Source organism: Dipodomys spectabilis, unplaced genomic scaffold (genome assembly GCF_019054845.1).
Source record: "Dipodomys spectabilis isolate Male_0828 unplaced genomic scaffold, ASM1905484v1 ptg000227l, whole genome shotgun sequence".
NCBI lineage: Eukaryota > Metazoa > Chordata > Mammalia > Rodentia > Heteromyidae > Dipodomys > Dipodomys spectabilis.
This window is the reverse complement of record NW_024870904.1, coordinates 4129941-4155066: the sequence shown is the minus strand read 5'-3', so window position 1 is coordinate 4155066 and position 25126 is coordinate 4129941. Positions and strand designations below refer to the sequence as shown.

The window sequence follows — 25126 nt, the reverse complement described above, 5'->3', positions numbered from 1 at the left end:
GAGAGATGTGACAACAATGTGAACCTTGCTTCATTTCTCTCAGGTATGTAAAAGTATTAAAGATGGGACAGAGTCCTAAAAAGAAATTAATATAGAATTACATAGAAATATGGTGCAGCACTTCTACACTTGTACTTACCTTAGAGAAAAACAGAGATTTCTATAAATACCATCAAAAACACACCCTAATTTCCAAGAAAGACAAATATCACAAAGCAGTGCAAGAGTATATACAGAGACTAATTGAAGTACTTAAAACACACTCAGTCCTGTACAACAATCAAAGTTATGTTTGACAACACTATTTCAGCAAATCCAGCAAAACTTCATTAGGATAGTCTAATGTGTGTATGAGGATGTGATGTCTGACCACTTTCTAGCCAACCTTGCCTTCCATGAGAAGTTACCTCCTATGTGTCATTGAATCACATAACAAGGGAGACAACTTTGTCCTCACATTAAAAAATGAGAAACAAACTAAAGCAAATCTGCACTTAACTTAGAAGGCAAGATTTGATCAGCTGCTAAATCTCCAAGCCATCTTTAGCTTTTTTAGAAACACGTTCCTAAAGCTGAATCTTTTTTTTCTGTTTTTCAACTTCGACATCTGTTCATAAAATGGAATGTCAAACAGAGTGAGAAATAAAAATCTCATCAGAGATCCTTTCATTAATTCTTGCTGTTGACAATGAATAAAGATTCTGGAACCATGGCTTGGAGAGAAGCCAAATGAGAGAGTCAGAAAAGAACCTGTGTGATTTTACCCTAGAAGTTCCTGGTCAGAACATGATAGGTGGGCTGGAAAAGCATAAAGCCTTCTTATGGGAGAAGAAACATTCCTGAGTCAAGTAGAGCATTAAAGTATCCAGTAATGACAAATCCACAGAAGAGTAAAATCTTGTGTTACTAAACACTATTAAGAGAAAATACACCCCAAAATGTAGATCCATAAAATGTAAAAGAAACACCTTATATAGGGATGTGCTTTTGCTTATAATTGTTGGTTGATGACACAGGAGATTCTTTTATCCAGCGTTCTGGTTTTTTGTTTTTTTTTTTCCCATTTACTCACAATGGTAATTCTTAATATGACATACATGAACTTTGCAGTGACAGAAAATCTATTCTGTTTACTTCAGTGAGGTTGGTTTTGATAGGGAACACAATATGAATCTTTTGAAAGCAGTGTTTGCACATAAGTACTGGGTTTTTGTACATCATAAGGATGTTTTCTTTCTTTGAAAAATTAAAGTGGGGCTGGGAAGGTGGCTCAGTGGTAGAGCACTTGTCTTGCATAACTGAGGCCTTGGGTTGGATTCTTCAGCACCACATAAGCAAAAAGAAAAACCCAGAAGTGGCACTGTGGCTCAATTGATAGAGGGCTAGCCTTGAGCTGAAGAGCTGAGGGACAGCACCCAGGCCCAGAATTCAGGCCCCACTACTAGACCCCCCATAAAAGAGAAAAATTTAAGCAAATTTATTATAGGCTAAGTGTTCATATTCACAATACTTAAGATGAGGAGTGTTACAAATTTCAAAGTGGGATATTTTCTGTTTGTTTTGGGATTTGCACTGTCCTCATCCACATTAGTAACTGAACATCCTGCCTTAAAATTGTCAAGTTTTCTATTTCATATTATTTTTTTAGAATATAGTCTGAATTTTAAAGAGGACATTGTAACTGGGCTTTCATGTCTAATGGCTGTAATCTTAGCTACTCAGAAGGCTGAGATCTGAAGAAAGTTAGTATTATGCCCACCTTTGCTCCTCAGCTCCACCCAGACCTGAGCTCTTCCCAGACCTAGAGTTCCCTCCATACTGCTGACCACTCCCTCTCTCTACCCACACCTACCTGAGCATGTACCTACCTAACTTCCTGCTCCCCAGCTCCTGTTGCTACAGGAAGAGAGAAAAATGCATGTGCTCCCTCTCTTGGGAAATATGGTCCTTCTAGTAAACCTTATAATTTCTCCTATGCCTGCTTGTGGTCCCCTGGGATGCACATGCAGGATCCCTACAAGGATCACAAAATGAAGCCATTTATAAAAGAATGTCTGAGAGACATATCTCCAATAAAATAGCCAAAGAAGCTGGAAATGGAGGTGTGGCTTAATTGGTACAACAATATCATTGAACCACATGATTTCATGGTCTGTTTCCAGACCTTGAATTCAAGAATCAGGACAAGCACACACATATCAAGGTCATTGTATTGTATTCAAATTATATTTTAACAATTGAATTGGAATACATATATAGGAGATCTCTCTCTCTCTCTCTCTCTCTTTCTCTCTCTTTTGTCTGTTGTGGGGCCTGAGCTCTGAGCCTGGGATCTGTTCCTCAGTTCCTCAACTAAAAGCTAGCACTCTACCACTTGAGCCACAGTGCACTGCCAGCTTTTTCCACTTATGGGGTTCTGAGGAATCAAACCCAGGACCTCATTCATGCAAAGCAAGCACTCTACCACTGAACCACCTGCCCAGTTAGTCTCTCTCATTTTAAGTGATGTAAAATATACTAATTATATTAGTGGAGAAATTGTTCTGTCAAGAACAGACACATTAATTGGAATATATCCATGCCAGCAGCATTTTGAAAGTTTCAAAAGCCATACGAAGTACAGAGGGTGAAAAGAAGATCAATATGTTCTTATAAGACATTTTCAAGGAATGTTTACCATTCATTGGCTTCAATTCACCAAAAAAAAGTCAGTTTTTAAAGCAACATGAGTGAGTACCAGAATCTCTAGATTCAGTCTGTAGACTCTCCTTGTCTAGAGAGCCAGAGGTTTGTCAGCCAGTATCTGGCACCTGGAGGAACAAGTGCTAATGGCAGCACAAATCCATTAGACCATAAAATATCATCAACCTCAGACTGGGGAAAGATGCTAAGGGCAGACTGGCTGGCGACTGAGATTGCTTCAAGTTACAGCTCCCAATTTCCTCTGAAGAAGAGTCCCTGGGCTTCTACCTTTTGGTTCTGACTATGGAGTGCAAAGTTGTACTTCAGAGCACTTCCAGCAGCAAGGCAAAAGGAAAGAAACCCAAATTTGCAAACTAAAAACACCAACAGTGGCAGCCAAGGAGGCTCAAGCACCTTACGTCAGCCCCCCTCCAGTCTTTCAAAGGATCTGTGCTCCAATAGAAAGTACAATTCCCATAACACGATGGATTCAACTAGAGGAAGTGGGCTTATTACAGGGTTTGGACTGGCACCAGCCACTTGGTACTAAGTGTGCATGTATGCATGGGGACCTTTCTCTCCCAGCTGGGGGAAACTAAGGTGAATTTCTTCTTGAAAAATCAGTTTACCTCCTGAAACATGTGAGATCAACCAAAACAAAGAACTGTATTAGGAGCATTAGATAATCTGGTTTTTTAATTCTTAGTTTTATTAATGTAATTGAGGTTATGAGACTCCATAGTTATTGATTTTGTTTTTGTTCAAAAAGTATTTTCCTCTGAATATAAATTATGTCGCTGTTTTGCCTTAAAAATTTGAATATCTGGGGGGAGGCTGGGAAGGGAGGTGAAGGGTAAACAAAGGAGGAGGCTGCAATGCTTGGTAAGAAATGTATGCATTATCCTGACCATGTAATTGTAACCCCTCTGTACAGTATGTTCTCAAATAAAATAAAATAAAATTTAAAAAAAAAATTTGAATATCTCCCCTCTCACATTAAAAAGGTATTTGCAGCTGGGTGCCAGTAGCTCATGCCTGTAATGCTATGTACTCAGGAGGCTGAGATCTGAGGATGCTGGTCCAAAGCCAGCTTGGGCAGGAAAGTTCATGAGCTTTCTCTCCAAATAACCACCAGAAATAATGGAAGTGTCTTTGTGGCTCAGGTGGTGTAGAGCTCACCTTGAGTTGAACAGCTCAGGGATAGTGCTCAGGCCCAGAGCTCAAGCCACAAGATCAAGTATTTACATACGGTTAACTGTTTGATTCTGGGATCATTTTTCCCTTAAAATTCTGCTATTTTATTCATATATATATATATATATGAATAAAATAGCAGAATTTTAAGGTATACATACTTTATAATCTTAGAATTAAATAGATTGGTCAACTTCTACACCTTACTTTTCCAGAAACTCCCAAATTCCATCTTTGAAATTTTAAGGAGTTTTTGCTTATTTGTGTCTGAAATTTTCCTTTCCTTTAAAAGTTTTTTCCCCTCATTTTGTTGTTGGTCCTGTGGCTTGAACTCAGAGCATGGGCATTGTCTGTGAGCATTTGCAGTGCTCTACTTGCCTTTCTTTTATTAATTGCTTCAGGAAACTAGTGAAAAGTTTCCTCCCAGGTGTTTCTTAGAACATGGTACTCCTCCTCCAAGACTCTTCCAAAAATGGTTGTCTAGGGTGATCATGGTGAATGTAGGTGGATATAGAGTACAGGGTAGGTCTATGTTCATGTGAAGCTTGATCACCAGTGTGTTTTATTTTTCTGTTTTGCATATCCTGTTTTGTTTTTATTTTCTACTTGTTCTCTGATCCTAGAAGTTTCTGCAAGCTAGTGGTCCTCAGACTTGTCTTCCCAACTGTATCCATTACACTGTGGAATGAACCTTTTGCCTCCCTCGCTCATATCAGACATCCTAAGCTTGTCTCTTAAGGATTTGTTGAGATTGTTGATGATCCTTTCCCCACATCATGATTGGGAAGGACTGTGTAGGAAACATTCATGCCTGATATTCAGTCCTCCCGTGCATGGGTTCTCCATGCCTCTTTTAGTGGACCTCAGCTATTCCTCATGAAAATGGAGGTCATGAGGCACATTTGGCTATATAGATGTCAACTTTGGAGCACCTATAAAATATGATGCAAAAATACTTTCTTTCTGTAAAAGTAAAATAAGTTTCTGAGAAGCAAGGAGATAAGGATCAGGTATAAATGAGTGCTTCCTAGACTACTGTGTTATATAGTTTTTATTGTTCAAGGGTACATTTTTCAAACATTACTTTCTAAGTATTATGTTCATTGTGGTAGTATAAATAGAATTTACTTCCTACATTGCTTTTGAATTGTTCGTTGCTCACAGAATAAGTCTCATTATTTGTTATACAAATATTATATCCTCTTCCTTCATTCATCTCAATGATTGACTGTTGTAGATCCTGAGGTAGCAGGTACAAGTATGGTATGTTCAGGTATTCAGGAATAGAATATGGCTCTGACTTCCTCTGGAGGAAAAGATGAATGAATGGGAAACATGGAGCTTATGCATAACACTTCTAGAATTCCTTTGGCAAGAGATGTGGTGCACCCCTCTTGGGTTCCACTATGCCCGGAGAATCCTGTAGTTGCGATGATCCACCACCATGGAGGGCATGTGGATTATGGAGGGCTTGTGGATTTCACATCTTGTCTACTGTTGTGCTGGTGGAAGTCTGCCAATATGCACTGCACGACTGGGCTCAGAGGAGTGACGTGATCAGTGGTACCTTGCTGGCCCCCATGTTTGTCAGCCTGTTGGGACAAGCTCACCCTGACATCTGTAACTGGCTGTTGCTGAGGCCTTTTGGAATAATGCCTCTCTTCATCCCATACCTCTGTATCACAGACATGTCCTGTTTCATGGTTTTGTATCATTTACTGTGCAAGTTTGTGTTATGTATCCATACATGCTGGTAGTTGAGCTAGGTATGGTTTTCAAGGGTGGGGTGGTTTTTGATGCCTCTAGCAGGAACAATTGTGTTCTCACTAACTGCATGAGTAATCCTAGCTTACTATGCAATCCTCATAACTTACATTGCATGTTCAGTTGATAGAACCATTATGGTATAATAAGTTTGGGTCTGTTTGCTATTGAGGTTTAGAGGGCTCTTAGCCATTGCTGCAGATTTTTGGGAATATTGGTTGCCAGCATTTTTGCTACCCTAAATGTTCTTGCTAGTGCTACTGCTTCTGCTGTGAAACTTATCCACACCATATATACAACACAACATGTTAAAACTTTGGCTTGATATGTTTCTGGTGCCCTGGCATACAGGTGGGCTTAGATAAAAAGATTGTGATATGTTTTATGATTTGGAAACAGCAATGATGTATGTTGATAATCAGGTTGACATGCTAAAGACCCGGTTAAAAATGATGTGTCATGCTAATGGTTAGTACATCTGTGTTATCCCTCTTAAATAGGATGGAAATATGATTTGGGCCAATATCCAGTGACATATTTGAGCAATCTAGTCCTTTGATAATTTTTTTGGGGGGAGTCTGGTAATGAGGCCTGAACTCTGGGCCTGGGTGCAGTCCTTCAGCTCTTCACCTCAAGGCTAGCAGGCTACCACTTCAGCCACAGTGCCACTTCCATTTTTTTTTTTTTTTTTTTTTTTGCTTATGTGGTGCTGAGGAATCAAATTCAGGACCTCATGCATGCAAGGCAAGCCCTCTACCATTGAGCCGCCTTTCCACTCCTCCTTTCATACATTAAGCTTAGACATTATGCAGCTTCAGGGTCAGAAATCTGATATTGGTCACTCCACCCTACAGGTAGCACACCCTGCAGACTTAGCTGCATCAGTTCTGCACTACCTGCAGGGATTCAACCTGGGAAATAGCAATCCTTTTACCATTTCTAAGCATTTTCCTGTTTCTTGTTTTGGTATTCTTTTTCTTCCATTTTTCCTGAGATATAAGATGTGCTGCTTTTTCCAGATTCAGGCTGATAGACACTTGCTCAATTTACAAAATAAAAAGGAGGACTTGTTGCAGACTCAGAGGTGCCAAGAGCTGGCAAGGTGTGAGCAAAAGTTCCACAACCACAGACTGCAACCTTCAGGGCTATAAGTACTTGCCCTTTTCATAGGAGGGAGTGTTCCTTTTAGCTTCTGGGCCTGGGGCCTTACCTGTAGGAGTGTGGTGAACAAACATTGAACTAGAATGAGGAAGGATGCATATGATCTGCCATTGTTGCCACATTGAGTCCTAGAACAAAGTGATGCAAGCATTGGACAGATACAGAAAGTGTCTATAGCTAAGGTTATTGCTGAATTAAAGAGAGATTTATCATTGGCCTTGTCTCTGTCTCTTCCATTATCATCCCCTTGTTCTTCTGGAGCACTGCTGGTGTTGTGGCTGGCCCTAGCAGTGGTAGTATGCTTACCTAGCATGCATGAAGCCCTGGGTTCAAGTCCTCAGTACCACATACCCAAGAAAGCAAAATGTGGAAATGTCGCTCAAGTAGTAGGGTGCTAGTCTTGAGCAAAAGTTCAGTGACAGTGTCCGTGCACTGAGTTCAAGCCCCAGCATTGGGACATAAAACACAATAAATGCAAGTTGGGTGCTGGTTCCTCATGTCTGTAATCCTTGCTGTTCAATAGGCTGAAATCTGAGGATCCCAGTTCAAAGTCAGCCTGATCAACAACATGTGAGACATTATCTCCAGTGACCCCTAGAAATCCAGAAGTGTGTTGTGGCTCACATGGGAGAGCCCTTGAGCTCAGAGTTGGTTCCCAGGCTCAGAGTACAATTTGCCATGACCAACCAAAAAAAAAAAAAGAAAAAGAAAAGAAAAGGATAAAATAATAAATAAATGCATCAGAAATATAGGCTTGAACAATGAAAACTACACTTCACATGTAGTCTTGGAAGTACTCCAGTTCTTTCTGATCCTTTCCTCCTTGCTTCTCAGGAATTGACTTTTACAGGATGAAATTAGTTTTTCTTTATATTATTAGAGGTGCTTTTAAGGTGAAGTCTACACATTCAAATATGCCCTTTGATTCCCATTTTCATGAGGAATAGTTCAGGTCCACAAAAGAGTCATGAAAATCCATACACTGGAACACTAAAATCAGGCGGGAAAGTTTCCAATCCAAACCATCCCAATTAAGTGCGTGTAAAGGATCACCAAACATCACAAGAAACATTTAAGAGACAATTATACGATCTCTGATTATGAGAGAGGGAGACTGTTGCAGACCCTGGGGTGCCTGCCAGAAGCAGGCAAACTGTGAACAAAGGCTTCAAGGCCATTAACTCCCACCCTCAGGACTACAAGTTCTTGCCCTTTACCGTTTGAGGAAATGTGTGTTCTAGCTGATTGGCCTGGGGCTTTAAGTGAAGGGAGGCTTTGGTGGAAAAGATAGATTGAAATAGAATGAAGAAAGATGTGTGCTGTTTGCACTTTTTGGCAGAGTGTGCCTAGACCAATATTACACAAGCATTTGAGAAATATAGCAGAATTGTGCCATCAGCCATCTCTCTGTCTCCTTAATTATTATCCCCGTGTCCCACAGAAATCTTGCTTGTGCTCTGATGGGATTGTGGCAGAAGACAAAGATTTATTCCACAGCTTAATGGGTAAGGTCTGAGACGACAAGCCTGAGGTCCTCTAGGTATGTAGCCTACAGCTACTGAGAGGAACTGTTAGGATCAGAGAAGAGGTAAGAATTCTAAAGAGATTTTCACATGCAAAATGAAAAGACAAAAGCAGACTGGTTTGTAAATGATTAAGATTCACATCAATATAGACCTTCACTAAACTTCACTCTTCTAATCACCTGCATTCATTCTGACCCCCAAACCACTCTCTTTGTAGGAAAATCAGGGTAATGTGCCATGTACTTAAGAATCGCTGTGAGGAAACTTTTCACTAGTTACCTGAAGAAATTATTAAAGGAAATCCAAGTAGAGCACAGCAAATGCTCACAGACAGTGCCCAAGCTCTGAGTTGAAGCCTCAGGACTAACAGCAAAAAGACAAAAAAACACAAAACCCTTAAATGAAAAGCAAAATTCAGAAACAGACAAAAACTCATTTTCATTTAATAGATAGAATTGGGGATTTCCTGGAAAATTAATTGTTTGATTTTGCGAAATCCAAATTAACACAAGGATTATGGTGCATATCCACATAGCCATCTTCTTATTCTATGCCAGTGTGTGCATTACACTAATGGAAAATGACCTGGTATAAGTTTAGTGTCTATGAGTACGTTTGTAAGATGAGAGGGGAGGTATTAAACAATGTAAGGCAAAACAGAGATGTAATTTACACTCAGCAGAGCACAGGCATAGAACAAAAAGAAAGGTTTGAGAAACACAGTCTCATAACCTCAATTTCATTATTAGAACTAAGTACCAAAAAATCAATGCATCCAATTCTCTTCATATATATCCATTTTCTGGATGATCTTACAATATTTCACGAAGGAAACAGTGGTTTTGAAGAAGAAACTCACCTTAGCGCCCACAACAGGGAGAGAAAAGTCCCAATGCATCCAAGCACTCTTGTGACCAGAGGTGAAGCAAGGTGGTGCCAAGCATTGTGGGAATTGTAGTCTCCTTGGAGGGCTTTTGCTTTGAAAATCCTGAGTTGTTTTTGTTTTTTGGAGGGCGGAAGTGGAGCAGAGATCCTTTTGCGCATGCGTCTCCCCGCCCACCACGGGCGTTTTAATTTGGCCCCTACTGGATTCTTTCCCTTTGCCTTGCTGCTGGAAGTGCCCTGAAGTACAGTTTCGCCATCCATAGGTGTGAGCCAGGAGGCAGGCGCCCAGCTCTGTGCAGTGGAGCTTGGGAGCTGTAACTTGAAGGAATCTCAGGCTTTGGAACTGATGTCAGGTAGGAACTGTGGGATTGTTGCTGGAGTCTATCCTCCGCGGGTTTCTTTTTCTGGTTCCGTTTTTTTGGTCGTTGGTGGGTCTTGAACTCTGGGTCTGCAAGCACCGTTCCTGGGCTCGTCAGCTCATAAGGAGAGCTTTACACTTGAGCCAAAGCACCCGATTTCCCCTCCACGCTTTTCTCCAGTCTGGGGTTGATAATTTGCTTGAGGCTCAGGAGTTTGTGCTGCCATTAGCTTCTGGGCCCTGAGCTGCAAGAACCTGGTTCCCAAATGTCTGAGAGCAAGCTTGGTGATTCTGCAGACAAGGAGAGGCCAAGAGTTGTGAATTTGTACTCCAAGACCAAGGGATTCTTCTATTAACATATGTGACTTTATTTGCTTTGCCCAGGTGTAAGAGGAGTACAGGAAGACTTCTAGTGAAATTGTGAGGTGTGTGCCTGCCTTGAGTCCTCTTACATTGAAGTTGTATTTGGGGCTTCTGTGTTGTTTCTTCTAGAGATATTTTAATCTTTTTGGCTTGAGGTTTTAATCTCCTGTCTTGAGTTCACAGATCTTTGTTCACGACCCTGTTTTTAGAGACAGTTGTACACGGGATATTGGAGTAGTGAGTGCTAGTCCTGTATTTTTAGGAATGAAGTCTAGCAATGTTTGAAGCAGAGCACCCTATGAATAGGAATCTCCATCCTAAATGGACACACCTTGTCAATTCTGAGAAGCCCTAAAGGAAAGAAGCAGAAAAGCACAGGAAGGGGAAGATGTTGCTAGCTTCCCTTGCCTTATGCAAAAATTGCTACTTCCCTGAGCACCAGATTCACGTGGTACTCTTTCCTACACCACTCTCAATCATTTTGTGTTGTTGTAAGATTTAAACTAATTTATAGGAGTCTTGATGAGCTGGCTTGAGGAATAAGCCAGAGCATAGTTATCAGAGGGTACCTGAGGCTGTGGTTTGGGATGGTGGGGTAATTGTTATGACTGAAAGAATCTATTCATGTACTAATCCCTAATGCTCTTCCTGCTAATTTATTCAGCCTGGATTACCACTAGGAATTTTAGTATGAAATCAGTGAAACTTATCTTAAATGTGCCATCTATGGATTTGCTAATGCTAGCTCTAATCGATTGGTTGTGCCTGGTAGTGCAGAAAGTGTTGTTCGGGGACATATGGCCTTCAAAGAAAATTCACAGAAGAAAAGTTGAGGTAATATGTCTTACTCAAGGTTGTATGCTTTGTAGGTGTTGCTTATCTTCAGGTGTGTCACTCCTATATGGAGTATTTTATGTTGTATTTTTAGGATGGCCAAAGATCTTCCCTTGACTGTTAAGGGAAATGAACATTCGGGACTTCTCAAATCTGGGTTTACCTCATCTTTACTCATGTCCCTTTGGCCAAAGCATGTTAAATGGCAAATTGCAAGTCATTGCACAGGTGTGCAATGGGTACAATGAAATGTGCCATTTGACACCATTATTTTAATATTATAACACAAGAAATATATTCTGTATATATTTTCCTCTATACCGTTGGGTGAAAACTACTGAGTTACATCATACATGATTTCCATGGTGTTTAAATATGTAAATGATGTTAGAACACAAATCCAATGAATTCCTAGTATACCTTCACATTAAAAAAAGCAGTTCATACATCATGAAGTATATTCAGTAATAACTAGGTTTTGTGGAAATATGATATGTTTTTGCTTTCAGTTATTCAATATTTTTTGTAGGAACATTCAGTTTTACAAATGTCACATGTACATAAACATAGAAATTAGTTGGTTTAATAATACCTATCTACCAGGAAATGGACTGGATTTGTGTTTATTGGAGACTTTAATGCTTTGCCTGAGACATTAACGATTCTTCTAAGATGGCTTTACCGTTTTCCAGCCTGTGTATTATGTTTTCAAGAGGAAATTCCGGGCCCAAAATCTCACAGATTCATTTCTGAATCCGTCATTTCCCTTATATCCCAGCCATGCTTCCAGAATCCTCTGCTCATTGTCAGCAGCAAGACAGAATGAATGGATCTCTGGTGAGTTGTTTTTTTATTTCTCATTGGTTTTCCATTCCATTTTATGAACCTAAAAATGTCCAAGAATTACAAACAATACCAACCACACAGATTTAGCCTCAGGAACATATTCATAAATCAGATAAAGTTGGCTTATAGATTAGCAGATAAAGATTGCTTGTAGGTTTACCAGATTAAATGGTTATATTCTTTCTAAGTTGAATGCAGATTGGCTTCAGAATGTCTAGGTTTTGTCTTGTCATAAAATGTAATCAAATCTGTTATATGATGTAATGACACTGAGCAGGTTACTTCTCATGGAAGGTGAAGGATAGATTGCCACCAGATCACATCCTCATGAGTAACATTAAACTATCTCAATGAAATTTTCCTGGAATTGCTGAAATAGTGTTGTGGACACACACATTCGTGTGTTCTTAAGGAATGATTAACCTATGTGTACTTAAATTACTCTCCAAATATACTTCTTGGACTACTTCATGGTCTTGGTCTTACTTGAAACTTAGGCTGTATTTGTTGCTAAACTTTATGGTCTTTCTACAAATTCCTGTTTGTTTTCTTTGCTTTTCTTTTCTTTTTTTGGTCCAGTCATGAGGCCTGAACTCTGGGCCTGGACGCTGTCCCTCAGATCTTCAGCTCAAGGCTTGCGGTCTACCACTTGAGCCGCAACACCACTTCTGGTTTTTTTTTTTTTTTGCTTATGTGGTACTGAGGAATTGAACCCAGGTCCTCATGCATGCAAGGCAAGAGCTCTACCACTTTGCCACCTTCCCAGCCCTCCTGTTTGTTTTCTAAAGTATCCTCACAAGATTTCTTTCCTCTATTTTCTCTCTCTATTTTTTGATTTTCTACTCACTAGTGTAGGTTAGTTTTCTATTTTTCTCTCTTTCTATCTATCTTTCTAGCATTTTTTCTTACTTTTCTCATTCCCTCTTTCCTCCATATGTGTCTCAGTAGTTTCTTTTCTTCAAATGATCTATCTGGGAACCACTTTTTCTTAGTGATCAGTTTTACTTTGCTGACATGGCTCTTAGGATTGAAATTTTTCCTACCCATTGTATAGGAAAATTGTTGCCTAGAGAGTTCTACAGGATTCCAGAAACAAAGAAAATTAGAGAAACACAAAAACATAAACAGATAGACTTAGGGAAAACCAGGGATCCAAAGGCTCTCTGGCACTTAGTTCCTGGGTGCCAGCAAGCAAGCATAGCTCCTTGAGTGCACACAGGGAAGATTACCATTGATAACATGCAAAATTGAAATATCTATATTATTACAATCAGAGCCACAACAGTTTGTGAGGGATGCATGTTTCCTTATTCTCCTGAGACAGAAGACTGGCTCCCAGAGAAATCCAGACATGGAGTTCACCTTACCTAGCCTTCAAGGTCAACAGCAGCGAAGGTTCAGATGCTGTCTTTCTATCTTTCCAACAATAAGGAAAAGGCCTGCACTCCAGTCTCTTAACCCTGTCCAGAATTCTCTTTTAAGCCTTCTGGGGCCAGCTCTCAGTGCTCTCATTGTGGTCAGGCTGGAATTCCAGCCTCTCAAAAGTTTTCCCCCTTCAGCTCAACTTCAGACTTCCCTACAGAAACGTACTTCCTTCCCCCAATCAATACACTATAAGAAAATCACTTTTCTCCTGCTATGTTATCTTTGGTCTAACTTCATTTGATGTGGTATTCTGTTTTGTTTTACCTTCTCACTACTTTTGAATATTTTAATTCACTGCCACTACATGATAAGAACTGGTTTTGATTTAAAAAAAATAGAGTGACAAGGTGTTCTCTATTAGAAATATCACTTGTTGCAAAATCTCACAGATGTTTGCTCAGGAATTGATTTTGATCTCTGAGGATTTTCGCTATTAACTAACACAAGTGGAAATATATCCTTAGCAGTGTACTGGACTAATAACTCAGTAATATGTGACACATTTGAGAATTTGGTCATATTTATCATTTTTTTCATATTGAGTTTTCTTTGAGCTTCTATACATTTTCTCCACCTTCCATGAAGCCTATTAAAATGAAAATCTTGTAAAGTAATATTTTATTCCCCTCCCACCTGTATTTTGTATGGTAGAATGTAGGCAAACTTTACAAAACTTCGTGGTAACAGTTCATTTTTGCATAGGATGGAAATATTAGGGTATCTATGACCACATTTCAATATTTAGTATTTAAACCAAACATGGTTAACCTAGGATATTTTTATATGGGAACTAAATCAAATCTTATATGGGCCAAATAAATCATTAGCTACTTTCTGGAGTAGTGTTAATCTTTTTTAACATTCATATGGGACACTGCTTCTCATAGATCTAGTAATGTTCTATGTTCTGTATTCCGTGTGATATCCTGAATGTGTTCTGCTTGCTTATGAGAATACGTGTTAATAGAAACTCTAAATAGGATTTAGGGTGAAGCAGTATATGTAAATGCAGAAAAAATATTTGTTTAATTCATTGTTACCCTGATATGTACTAAAATTTTATCAAAAATGATAATATAATTTATCAGACACCTCCTTAGACTTATTGTTATCATGCCAGATTATTGTCTCCTTAGAGTTTTTAATATTGTCTCTATTGCTAGCATCAGAAATGTGTTTGCATGCATTGGGGAAACTGTAATTTCTTTTTATGGTCTTGGGGCTTGAATTCTGGTCCTGGTTGTTGTCCCTCAGCAATTCAGGTCAAGGTGAGTGCTCTACCACTTGAGTCTCAGTGCTACTTTCAGTTTTCTGGTGGTTTATTGGAGATAAGTGTCTCATGGACTTTTCTACCTGGGCTGGTCTTGAACCTTGATCCTCAGACCTCAGCCTCCTGAATAGCTAGGATTACAGGCATAAGCCACCAGTGCCCTGCCAATCTGTGTATTTTAATGACCAGGTTTATATATTGTCAAATATTTTTAATTTGCTATTTAATTCTTCTAGTGAATAGATAACACAGCAAGCTGCAAACATTTTATGTAAGATAAATGCATACCTGCAGTATAATGAAATTCCAGATTGGAATTCTCATGACCCACGTCTGATTTCTTGATGGAAATGTGCCATTGCAGAAGCTGATGTCATTTGATGATGTGGCTGTGTACTTCACCTGGAAGGAGTGGCAGGATCTGGATCCTGGTCAGAGGACCCTTCACAGAGATGTAATGCTGGAGACCTATAGCAACCTCATGTCCTTTGGTGAGCAAAGATCACTTTTACATGGAAGTTCAAGTCCTTTTATTTTAGTAAACATTTGACTGTTTATGTTATTTAGGTACAAGATTCCAGTCCATTCCCAGGTAAAAAAAAACTGCTAGTATAAAAGCCAGCCAAATTCAGGTCTGGGAGCTTGGTGTTCTTTGCCTTTCACACTACTGCATGAGCCACAACTCCATTTTGGCTTTTGTTCTGGGGTATATTCTGGGTTTCAGTGCCCAGGTTGGTTTCAAGCCTGCCTCTTCTGATCTCATCTCCTCAATGAAGGGTTATAGGTGTGAGCCTTTGGACCATTACATTTTCTTTAAAAAAAAAAGATTCTAGTACTAGGGAAGTGTCATTTTTTTATAAGGGAAACCTCATATTTATTATATGTAACTCAAGAGCTAATTGTGTTCTCATTCTTTAAGAAGCCTAATCAGTAGTTGGATAAAAGTTCTAAACTATGATCCACTAATAGGAGACTGACTTCCCAACCTTGGGGTGATTATTATAGGTAGATCTACAGTCTAGATAGCATATACATTACTACTGACAGTATGATCTGGAAATCAGTAGTTAAAAGTGTGTATTTGTAAGCCAAACTTGACAGGGTTTAGTGCTTCAAGCTTTGAATCCTAGAATCTCTGGAGGCAGAAATCTGAAGATTTTGGCTTGAAGCAAGAAACTGTAGAAAAATGACCATGAGGCTCTTATCTCTAATTAACCATTCAAAAACTAGAAATGTAGCCAGGACTCAAACTAGTAGAATGCTAGCTTTGAGCAAAAGAGCTGAGTTCAAGCCACACAACTGGCACAATAAACTCAATGCTGGGGGAAACTCCACCATTTAGCTATTAAGAATTGAGAGACCTGGGGCTGGGAAGGTGGCTCAGTGGTAGAGTGCTTGCCTTGCATGCCTGAGGCCCTGGGTTCGATTCCTCAGCACCACGTAAGCAAAAATTAAAAAGCCGGAAGTGGCGCTGTGGCTCAAGTGGTACAGCGTTAGCCTTGAGCTGAAGAGCTGAGGGACAGCGTCCAGGCCTCAGGACCGGACCCCCTCCCCCCAAAAAAGGAACAACCTTGTGAACAGGATGTCTGCGACCTTACGTTAATGATGATCCAGCAAGAGCAACTGTTCTCCACTCTTTCTTATTCACAGGGCACTGTGGTCCTAAACCTGAATTGATTGTGAAGCTGGAGCAAGGTGCATAACCATGGATAAGAGAAGCCTCAGACAAGAATTTCACAGGTGAGTTAAAGCATCTACACTGGTCATAGTGGGTCCAGAGCCCAGTTGCTCTGTTTATCTTGAGCTGTACAGAGCGATAGTATTCCTAGTGCCCCTGAGTCATGTGTGGCAGAGAACTAGGTTATCTTTAGTCTCAAGAAATTGTCAATCCAGAACTCCCATGGAAAAAAACTGAATTTGGTGCGCCAGTGCAGTTAATGTTAACAATTCTCTTTGTCTGTAGAGAAGTCATTCTTAAAGAGAAAAAGACAATAAGAAATGTGGAAGAGGAGAACTCATTTTCTTTTAAACTAATATTACGCAGGTAGGAGGAAAATAGGAGTATGCTAGGGCTGCTATCCTCTAATCGGGACAATTTCTTATCAGTGGTGCTCGGCAAAGAGGGCAATTCAGAATGGAAGCATTAAGAGTATGTAGATGAATAATTTGAGTAAATATTTCCTGTAGAAAAATACTAAATCAGAAATACAGAAAAACATTATTTTCCATTATAAAATGTCAGTACTACTTTCTTAATTACTACATTGCTGCATAAAGCAATGCTTTGATATTTGAAAATCTAGTAACAGAATGTGAGGAAATATCGTTACAGTAAGGAATTTATGGATCTCATTTATGTTTTCCATTTTAGATGTCCCAGAATTGGAGGATGTGATTAGCACCTGTCAGGAAAGTCACAATAAATATCTCTCTGAAGTCGCAGTCATGAATAATAACCAAGGGGAGGAAAAAGTGAGACTTATAAGAAGTTTTCATATGAGCTCCGTACAGAAGTCAGAACTGATTAAGAATAATAGGAACTCTTTAGGGATTAGGATAGAAAAGGTTACTGGGTGTCAGAACATGGGTGTTTTCAGTGAACCTGGTAAGATGTGTGCTGTATATAGTCCTCATCTGTCTTCTGTAGTTGAAGAATATAAACAATGTGAAAAGTCTTTCACTGAGAAGACACACCCTGTTGTCCCTCAGAGAACACACACAGGAGAGAAACCTTATGAATGTAACATGTGTCAAAAGTCTTTCACCCAGAAATCAATGCTAACTGTCCACCAAAGAACACACACAAAAGAGAAACCTTTTGAATGTAACATTTGTGGAAAATCTTTCATCTGCAAAGCATATCTTACTAGACACCAGAGAACACACACAGGAGAGAAACCTCATGAATGTAACGTGTGTGAAAAGTCTTTCGCCAAAAAGACAAACCTTACTGCCCACCAGAGAACACATACTGGAGAGAAACCTTATGAATGTAACATGTGTGGAAAATGTTTCACCCAGAAATCAAAGCTTACTGGCCACCAGAGAACGCACACAGGAGAGAAACCTCATGAATGTAACATGTGTGGAAAGTCTTTCACCTGGAAGTCATGCCTTACTGGCCACCAGAGAACACACACAAGAGAGAAACCTTATGAATGTAACACATGTGGAAAATGTTTCACCCAGAAATCAAAGCTTACTAGCCACCAGAAAATGCACACAGGAGAGAAACCTCATGAATGTAACATGTGTGGAAAGTCTTTCACCTGGAAGTCATGCCTTACTTGCCACCAGAGAACACACACAAGAGAGAAACCTTATGAATGTAACATGCGTGGAAAATCTTTCACCTGGAAGTCAAGCCTCACTGTCCATCAGAAAACACACAGGGAAGAAATCTTATGAATATCATATGTGTGGAAATAATTTTCAGCCAGAAGCTACAACTTACTGTCCACAAGAGAGCACACACAGGAGAGAAATTTTATGAATGTAACCTATGTGGAAAATCTTTCACCCAGAACATACAACTTTCTGTCCATCAGAAAAAAACCCACCAGAGAGAAATGTTATGTATGTAGCAGGCATGGAAATTCTTTCACCTGGAAGGCACAGCTTAACATCCATCACAGAACACAAGGAGAGAAACCTTATGAATGCAACCAGTGTGGAAAGACCTGGAGGTCACAGCTTAACACACATAAGTTGATTCACACAAATGAAATAACTTAGGATTGTACCAAATGGGGAAAGTCTTTGATCTGTAAGAAAATTGAAATTGCAATACAAAACCAATACAGGATAGAGACCTTATGATATAGCAGATGTGGAGTGCTGCAACTAGAAGACACAGCTCAGGGTTCATCACAGAACACCCAAAACACACAGACACACAGAAACAGAAACACACTCTCACACACAAAGAAGAGAAATCATATGTAGGAAAAATGGAAAGGTTTTCTAGAAAAGTCATAACTCAGTTTGCATCAGAGAACAGACACAGATGAGAAAATACAAATATCTCAAATGTGGAAAGTCCTTTACCAAGTATTCATGGATCCAAGTTCATAGAACACACAGCGGAGAAATCTTAAAAATATTACAAATGTGAAAAGCCTTTGATCTGAAAGGAATACCTCAGTGTTCATCAGAGAACTGACTCACATAGGAGAAATAAAGTAGTGAATAGAACATATTTGAAACGACTTTCAATCAGAAATGAGTCGTCAGCATATGTGAGATCATACACAGGAGAGGAATTATGAGTATAGAAAACATTTTGTCAGAAGTCACATCTGTACAGGTATCAGAGACCTGGACACATGACAGAATCTCTGTAAATATAAACATGAGAGGAAGTCTTTCAACCATAAGGCAATCTTCAGCAATTATTAAAATATTCACCCAGAAGGTGCTGGGAAGGTGGCTCAGTGATATAGTGCTTGCCTTGCATGCTTAAAGCCCTGGGTTGGATTCCTCAGCACCACATAAGCAAAAAGAAAGAAGCCGGAAGTGGCACTGTGGCTCCAGTGGTAGAGCACTAGCCTTGAACTGAAGAGCTGAAGGACAGTGCCCAGGCCCAGAGTTCATGCCCCACGACCTTACCACCCCCTCAAAAAAAAATCACCCAGGAAAGAAACCCAATGTAGGAAAATCTTTGTCAGAAAACCTCTGTAAATTATACACAGAAATTCTTCATGGCATGGGTAAGTTAGGTGTGATTGGAAACCATTCTTCACTCTTCAGCTGTCTTTGAGCCAACATTTCTCATCCTCTCATAGTGTTGAGTCGGGGTGGTGTCGTTCAATATTATCCAAAGCATGTAGAAATAACCAGTCACTACAAGTAATTCAGAGATTGAAGTTATTAACTTGTGTCTTTTATACTAAGGAATGGTGTTTCAGGGTAATTTGATAAACTCTTCTTAGAAATATGAGTTCTGGGCCTTTGGGACTGGATTCAGATCATCTCCAACATGGTTATGGGAACAATAGATGAGTAAAGACTGTTATGATAGAAAGCAAGAACATGAGAACAACCGTCTTTCTACTGCTCCCTTAAGTCTCCCTCTGTATGTGTGATCCATGCCTTATAGTACAAATGACCTACTTATTCCAGTTCAGTTTTTGAATGGAAGATTTAATGGAAGATATTAGTCCTTATTGCAGTCCATACATAGCAATAAAGTCTTTATCGGAGGGGTAACAATGCTCAATAGGAAATGTATTCATTAGCTAACTCATATAATGGTATAACCAATCTTTACAGTATCTTTACAATAAAATATATATTTAAAAAAAATGATGGATAATAAAGACTAGAATTTCTGCATTTTGCCTTGGGGGAGAACCCCAAAGTGTCTTCAGTGCTTGCTCTTTTCTTTAATTAATCACTGGTGATGAGCAACTTATGATTGATTCACTCTTAGCCCATTTAGTTGTTCTGCTGTGTGAGCTATTACAAAACACAAGTGTGGATGATGTGTCACACCTGTGTTATCTCAGAGAGGGCCAAAGTGGATATGACATTAGCGGAAATAATCAAGCACACAAAAATATTAATCAATCTCTTACAAAAATTGAAGTTAACAAAAAAATAAAACCATCTGCCACTTGAGCTACAGCATCACTTCTAGGACCTGAGAGGAAGGAAGGAAGGAAGGAAGGAGGGAAGTGAGAGTGGGAAAGAGGAAGGGAAAGAATGAGGAAGAAGGAAGAAATGAACTATTCAAAAGAAGAATGTTTAATTTTTGGTGAATGTGAGAATTATTCTTTCAGAGGTTGGGCTCAAGAAAAATGGCTTTTACAAAAAGCAATTTCTTGCTCTCTGCTCTTTTCTAGCTCTTTTCTAGCTCTTTTCTCTCTCTTTCCTCTCTCTTTCCCAGCTTTCTCTCTTTCCCAGGACTTTCCCACTATGTGTAGTGCCACCCTTGCCTGGTGCCAGCAGGTCTACTGAATAAACCTACCCCTTACCTGGGTACCATGTGTGTGAAGCTCTTACTCAGCTACCTCTTTTTAAAAACCTAACATAAATGGTGCCATAACTTGGATAAAGGGCTTAAAGTCAGGATAGCTGGGATGCCTCTCTCTTTTTTTCCCTCGTTTTTCTTTTTCTGTTTGTTTTTCCCTTTGTCTTCTGAGGAAGACCCACAGTTCTGATGGCCTTTTGTGAACCCATCAGTCTGCTACAGACACAGCACATCGATACCATTGCTGGCCTTCACATCCACGTCCACACCACTTCTCTACTCTGGTGAGTGAAACTACTCTCTACTCTCTACTCTCTGTTGCTCAGTCTCTGTCCAGATGTGGCGCCATGCCAGAGAGAGCTAATACGGCCTTTAGCTGAAAGGCCAGTCACCTGTGAAGTCAAGGGCACTTGGTTTTGGGGGCTTGGCCATTTCTCTCTAGAGGGCTCTGGGGGAAGTCGGGACGCCGCTTCTGCCTGGTCATCTCTCCTTCACTCACCAGACTAACTCTCCTACTCATTTAATGGGGTGCTGCGAATCATGCCTGAGCCGTGAAACCCCTTTGAAATGCCTCCTGCACTCCCTGGAAAGCCAGAGTGCCTCATTTTTATGCCATTCTCTGATGTAGACAGTTTTTGCCACTGCAATTGTAAATGGTCAGAAGTCTGTTTACTTTCAGGCTCTCTTTGCTCTCTCTCTACCATTCATGTTCAACTTTCCCTATCTCTCCCTTTCTCTTTTCTACATTTTGCCTTGTGCCCTGAAGACTGGGTCCCGGGGACCCCCCTCTAGGTTCCCTCTCAAAGGCTAGCCAATGTAGGCTTCATCTATTTGTTCAGGGTTTCTTTGCATTTTTTTCAGAAATTCGCCATCTTGAGTTCACCATTTTGGTCACATGGTGGGTTAAAGGTTTGGCCCATCTGACCCTTAACCTTCCACCAAGCTTACTACTCCATCTATTCTAAGGTGCCTTGCTAACAAGTTGCTCTTTTCACAGGCCTTGGTAACTGAGGCCCAACCATCTGAAGTGCTTTGTTAGCAAAGATGTCTAAACGTTGTCGAAATTTTAGGTTTTGAGTTTTGCTTTTTTTGTTTTGTGTTGTGTGTTCTGGTACTGACTACATGACTCTAAAATATTGGGCATATCTGTGCTAAGATTCTCACATCTAAGAAGTTTTGTCATTCCAGAATATTTGTCGGTCAATTCTTGATAAGAACCAGGTAAGCTATACTTATTCTACTTGATCTCCTTGTTGCTTTAATTGGAAATAATAAAGGGCTTTTGTGGCAAAGATTTCGGTTCAAAGCCAACCCGGGCTGAAAAATCCCTAAGACTCCATCTCCTAGCTAACCTACAAAGAGCCAGACTGGAAGCATGGCTCAAAACTCTTTATCTCTACCAGCCAAACTCTGCAAGTGGTACTATATCTCAAAGTGGTTCAGTGCTAGCCTTGAGCAGAAGTACTCAGGGACAGTACCCAGGCCTTGAGTTGAAACCTCCTTGAATACCAACTGGGACAAGCCATCCCAGCAACAAGCACCTAGACTCAGCCAGTCTGGGGAACAAGGGAACATGAAGAGGAGTAAGAGGAGATGATGTCACATCAGCCACTTTGCCTGCACTTTCAAAATTAACCAGAGCCGGGAGGTCAGTGGAAGTAAGAAGCCTGCCCATCCAATGTCTATACCTGTCTACCTATTAACGGAACAGGAATTTATATTCTTGCCTTTGTCACCTGACTTCTCTACCTAGTCGCCAGATGTCAGAAGTAGCTAGGGACATTTCTACCAATATTTTCAGCCCCAAGTCCTTCCTCTTGCCATTTATTTGCTCTCTAGAATTTATTTTCTGGCCCCTCAATGCTCATGAGACTTCTCCAGACTTTATCTAAGGACTCACACAACCAAGGGACAGCTGCTGCTCACTGCCTTCTCTGGCAGGAGACCAAATTCCAGCCTTTTACCTCTATGGTCCATGCCCCTTGTCAGCAGGAAGTAGCCAGAGAGAATCCCCGCCCTATTTCAGGATTATTAAAAGGCTGGAATGTAAGGTCTGCTCCTGGATGGCTAGCAGACTCCACTCTCCCCCAGCGAAGTCTCCACCCAGTACCTGCCTTACCTATGCAACTGGGACACCTGGAAGAGGGCACATCTGCATCCGCTGAGGTCACATCTGAATTTGATGTGGCCATACCTTTCTCCACCCATACCCTAGATAAGGCCTAGCCCGGGCCCAGATGCACTCTCTCTGCTCTTTTCTAGCTCTTTTCTCTCTCTTTCCTCTCTATTTCCCAGCTCTCTCTCTTTCCCAGGCCTTTCCCAGCCATGTGGAGTGCCAACCTTGCCTGGTCCCAGCAGGTCTACTGAATAAACCTACCCCTTACCTGGAAAAAAAAAACAAAAACATAAAGCAAATTCTTGAACTGTTTACAAAATGATAAAGAGGCTGTAACATGTTATAAATTGATTTAATAATTCAGTAATATTAAGTAAGGAGGTCAGGTGTGGCTGGTTCCCTATTGGCCACATGGTGGATGGTGGGGTCTGGTATCTTTTTTGCATGCATGGGGAAGGAAATGCCCCCATCCATCACTTGCCACCCAACTGATGGGTATGGCTGGTTCCCTGGAAGGTAAGCATTTGGCTGATATGTTACTCAATCTGTTAGTCCAGTGCCTGGGACTGGAATTTCCTGTAGACCTGCCTCCTGCGTAGGCCCAATTTAGGCTGGACCAGCAGTGGCACTAGATGCCATGGTACATGTCTCTGTGATCATGTCCTGTGTCCTGTCTCCTGGCTTGTCTCTGGTCATCATAGTGCACCAATTCAGCACTCTCTTTGTGCTGATTGGTTTCTTGGTGTTGTATTCATTCTTTTTTTTCTTTCTGTCCTGTTTCCAAGCTGTCTAAGTGTATTTGTGGACTGCAAGTCTTTGTTACAACAGGCTGCTTGCAGACTGCTAGCTGTGCAATAAACACTGCAGTATTCCATCTTCCATAATGTGGCTTCCAACAAATATAGTGTCTTCTTTTACAGAAACACAAAGGTTGACCTAAATTTAGAATTTCTAGAGCCAAGATAGATGCCACTGTATAGTTTTGTAATTAAAGACATCCTGGAGGCATTTAGAAAAAATGTCTTTTACATCAGAAAGTGCTTAATTAGTAAACCAAGACCAAGACTCCAGATGCTATATAAGCCAGTCATTCTAGATATGTCCAGAGCTGCTTGGTTACATGAAGAGATTCAAAGTAGATTCTCTCATCTTGGCCTCCATAAAAGCTAGGAATCAAAGCATGAGCCCTGTGGGCTGTTCTGAAGAAATCTCTCTCTGTGAATAAGAGGTTTCATTCAGTGCTTCACTTCAGGCTTCCTGTGCCTTCAACAATTTCAGTATTTATTTTCATTGTTCAAAGAGAATCCTTAAATCCTGGCCAGGATTCCATCTACAAGATAAGAACAGTGGGCTTCACATTGCCAGATATAGCTAGGTTCCTAGCTTAACCCCTTCCCTCGCACTGTTCGCCCTTCTGTTTATCTACTGAGACCTAGTAAAGAAAAAAATAGGGGGATTAGGAGACCCTTGGCGTTCCTACTTGTACCCCCCACCACCCTGCACACACACTGGCCATTTGGATATAGCTCATTCTCCCATTTTTACAAACTGGATGCTTTCTGATAAAGGATGGTTCATGGACTGGAGTCCCTTCTACCTAGGCCTGTTGTATAGCTGAAATTAAAAGGCATGGACCAACATACCACATTCATTCAAAGTAGCCCTGATGATAACATTTTGTTTTTGATTTTATTATTTTTGTTATTATCATTTGGCCAACACTTTTGCTTGACCTCAAAAGTTAAGGGACTAATGCTCACTGAATTGGTAAAGTACCCTTTCCTTCTTTTAATTTAACCAGCAATTAAAAATGAGCAATTACACTCTCTCGTGTGGAATCTTAGCTACTCAGGAAGCTGAAATTAGAAAGGTAGTATTTGTAGGCCATCCCATGCAAAAGCTTCATGAAAATGGTATCTTAGCCAATAAAAGCATGGATCTGGTCATATGTGTGTATCTTGTTTGCTATTTGTGATATGTAATTATAAAATTAGTGTGTTGAAAGACCCAGACAAAGAAGCAAGACTCTAAGGTGAAAAATCAGTGACACAAAAGGTCATTTGGTATAGAAGGTAAAGGAAGCCTCACGAATTTTTGCCCCTGGATTCAACCTGAGGACCAATAATATGATCTGTGCAAAGAATGCATTCTTCCAAATATTTAGTGGAAGAATTTGGATGTGGTTTACAGAATGATAGGTAAATAGTCCTTTACTGAGATTACAAAAGGACTTTTGCATATGTCTATATGATGTTATGAATTTCCTCTTCTGTGGAAACCATGAGTCCTGCTTGGATCAAGTAGTTAAGATCTCCTGATCTAACAGGGTACTGGTGCTTCACATCAGAATTCTTAGTTGCTCAAGAGTATGAGGTTTAAAATCACAATTGAAAGGCCAACTAGGTAGTAAATGCTGTGAGACTGTTATCGCCAATTATCACGAAATTTCCCACAAGTACGTCTGTGAATCATGTTGATAGACTGTCATCACATTTGTTCCTTTATTACAAAATCTCAGGGACAGTACACAGGCCCTGAGTAGAAAGAACTACAAGGTTAAGGAAGATATTTTGTAAAAATGGGTTCTTTGGCCTTCGTGCAGAAAATTTTCCATTCCTGTAGAAACCTAAAATACGCCATAGGATATAGTCATTGTCCCTCAATTGAAGTTGATATTGAAATGTCTTATAAGCCTGGGTAATGACAATTGTCAGAAATAGTTTGGTATCTT

At 40.2% G+C, this 25126-nt stretch overlaps 1 pseudogene; it reads left to right on the top strand.

Moving 5' to 3' along the window:
- The first annotated feature begins 5282 nt into the window (after positions 1-5282).
- LOC122123330 overlaps positions 5283-25126 on the top strand; it is a 50198-nt pseudogene continuing 30354 nt past the window's right edge.